Genomic DNA, 3053 nt, shown 5'->3' with positions numbered 1-3053 from the left:
AAACATGGAGAAGCAAAGTATAAATGTAGTGCTTTTAGAATGTGTTTAAACTTAAATAACCATCAGCTTAATACAAACTGTTACATACTTAGGATTTTATACATTAACCTCATGGTAATAAACTGAGAACCTATGATAGATATATAAAAAATAAAAAGGAATTCATGCGTAACACTAAAGTCGTCTATCACAAGGGAAGAGAAGAAGAGAAGAAAAAAGGAGCAGAGAACTACAAAAAACAATTAACAAAATGGCAGTAAGTACATGCTTGCCAATTAATTACTTTAAATGTAAATGGTCTAATGTTGCAATCAAAAGACATAAAGTGACTGAATGCCTTAAAAAATAAAAAAGACCTACCTATATGCTGCCTACAAGAGACTCACTTCAGACTTAAAAACACACAGATTTAAAGTGATAGAAAAAGATATTGCATGCAAATGGAAGTGGAAAAAACAAAAGCAAGGTAGCAGTACTTATACCAGACAAAATAGACATTAAAACACAGTAACAAGGGCAGCTGTGAGGCTCTGAGAAGGGCTAGGTGGGGAGGCGGTGGCTGCTTGTTGGATGCAGCCACAGGTCATGAGACCGAAGGGCTCCTAAAGGACGCCCACTGGCCCTCCTGGCCTGGCCTGGGTGCCTAACCCGAACCCAGCCATGGAGTGCTGCTACAAGCAGCAAGAATGAGGACTTGGACCAGGCCTAGGACCAAGACGAGCAGAAGCTACTGCTGGACCCTAGAAGCTCCTCTGCCAAAGCCCTCAAAGGAGTTGACTACCACAGCCTACTTTCCACTCACACAGATGAGCAGGGCCTGCTCTCCTCCTCCTTGCTAAGATAGCCCCCAACATCGTTGACACATCTGCTGTGGACTCCCAGAGCATGGAGCAGCATGAGTACATGGACTAAGCAAGGAAGGCAGCACAGCACCCACTTGGCTATGCTGAGCAGCAGTCTGCGCCACTGGAAGAAGCTGCTGCTGCCACAATCTCTCACCAGCCAGCCCCACCAAATGGTGCAAGATGCAAGATAACTTGCAGCAGGTCTCCAAGACAGCTGTTTATGCCTACAATGCACTTTCTCAGATCCAAGTGGATGCAAAAAAGGAGCTGGTTGTACGGTTTGGGGCTCCTTGAAGAGAAAGATCCTTGAACAGGTCCTCTTCTCGCTTTATCCTACCTCCATCCTGCCTCCCCCAACCCTCAGCCTCTCTGGCTTACACAGTACCCTAACCTGCTACTTAATCACAGATAAGAGTGTGGAAGAGGACAAGGCTGAAAGCCTGAGCAAGTAAGGATGGAACAAGGGAGGGTAGAAGCATTTGGGACTGGTATTCAAAGCCCTGGCCAGGGATGGGTGGGATCAAAAGGTCAGGGCCTAGAAGGTCTTCACTGTCACTGGAAAAGTAGAGGTACGACCGTGAGGGTGATCCCTAGGGGGCCTATGGGTCCCCTTCCCACCTTCTCTTGGCCTCACTCCTGTCTTCCTCTCCCTGACTTGGTGCTCACATGCACCTCACTAGGATTTGTTACTACAATATTGGCTATATTTCCTATGCTGTACATTACATCCCCATGACTTATTTTATAACTGGAATTTTGTACCTCTTTTATCCACTTTACCTATTTTGCCCACCTCCTAATACCTCCCCACTTTGTTAACCAAGTTTTTTTCATCTAGGAGTCTATTTCTCCTTTCTGTTTATGGATTTGTTGCATATTTCTTCATTGATGATTTGCTTTTCGCATGTTTCCCCTTTTCTCTCTCGATAGTCCAATCTCATATTTATTTGTACTTTTTTTCGCTTACCGTATTCTGCTTTTTAGTATGATCATTTTATCCACTCAGTCAACATGTTGAGGCGGCTTATAAGTGAGGGTGGCATGAATCTAAGTTTGAAGGTGAGAAGTTACTTTCTTGTAAGGTTTACTTATTTGAGAGAGAGCATGTGTGTGAGCACATGATGGGGGGGGGTGGTGGTGGTGGTAAGCAGAGGGAGAGAGAATCTCAGACGCCCTGCTAAGTGCAAAGCCCGACAGAGGGCTCAGTCCCAGGACCCATGAGATCATGACCTGAGCCGAAACCAAGAGTCAGATGGTCAAAGGCCTGAGCAGCCCAGGCACCCCTGAAAATGACAAGTAATTTTTAAAATGTCATCTCATTTAATCCTTTCGACATTTTTAAAGACCTATTATCATGCCCTTTTTCAGATGGGGAATCAGTTAAGAAATGTATGTTAAGATTATTCGCTCAAAGTCAGACAACTCCAAGAAGATGGAACTGAAACTCGAGACCAGATCTTCTGACATCATCTCTTGCATTCTTTCCATTATTCTATATTAACTTCTTGCAGGATTAGCAAGTAAGAGGCGTTCCTGCTGAATCCTCTTGTTTTTCTTTTTTTAAGATTTTATTTACTTATTCTTGAGAGAGAGAGAGAGAGAGAGAGAGAGAGAGGGGCAGAGACACAGGCAGAGGGAGAAGCAGGCTCCATGCAGGGAGCCATACATGGGATTCAATCCCAGGACTCCAGGATCACACCCTGGGCGGAAGGCAGGTGCTAAACTGCTGAGCCACCCGGGCTGCCCTGCCTCTTGTTTTCTTTGTAAACCCAGTAGGTTCTGGTTTGATTATTTAATCAGAATTTGAATGCCTTAATTGGAACTGCACTTTTCAGCCCTCCAAGGTACCCCACCACTCCCTGTGATCTAATTCGGGGTTGTCTCCCATATTTAAGTGTCCTTCTTGCCCTTTAAGGCTCTTGAATTTTTTATCTGAAATCGTTCCTTAGAACTCTGTTTTGGAATCCTACTTCAAAAGTCAGGAAGGCTGCTGAAGTCACAGTGCATCCACTAGTCTTACTGTAAGAATTAAACCAACAAATAAAAACTGAATTTTCCGTTACCAAAAAGAAGAAACCTCTACCCCTCTTTCCTTTTCTCAGAGGACTTTTCATGAGCAAATTTGTAATTAATAAATCCTTCCTTTGTCTCTTTAAAAAAAATTTTTTTTTAAGATTTTATTTACCTATTTGAGGGAGAGAGCAAGAG

At 43.6% G+C, this 3053-nt stretch overlaps 1 pseudogene; it reads left to right on the top strand.

Annotated features, from left to right (window-relative positions):
- Positions 1-250: 250 nt before the first annotated feature.
- On the top strand, positions 251-1139 carry LOC112927151 (ragulator complex protein LAMTOR1 pseudogene; annotated as a pseudogene).
- The last annotated feature ends 1914 nt before the right edge of the window (positions 1140-3053 follow it).

The sequence above is a fragment of the Vulpes vulpes genome, chromosome 6, assembly GCF_048418805.1.
Source record: "Vulpes vulpes isolate BD-2025 chromosome 6, VulVul3, whole genome shotgun sequence".
NCBI lineage: Eukaryota > Metazoa > Chordata > Mammalia > Carnivora > Canidae > Vulpes > Vulpes vulpes.
Note: the sequence above shows the minus strand (reverse complement) of the source record. Positions and strands in the feature narration are given on the sequence as shown.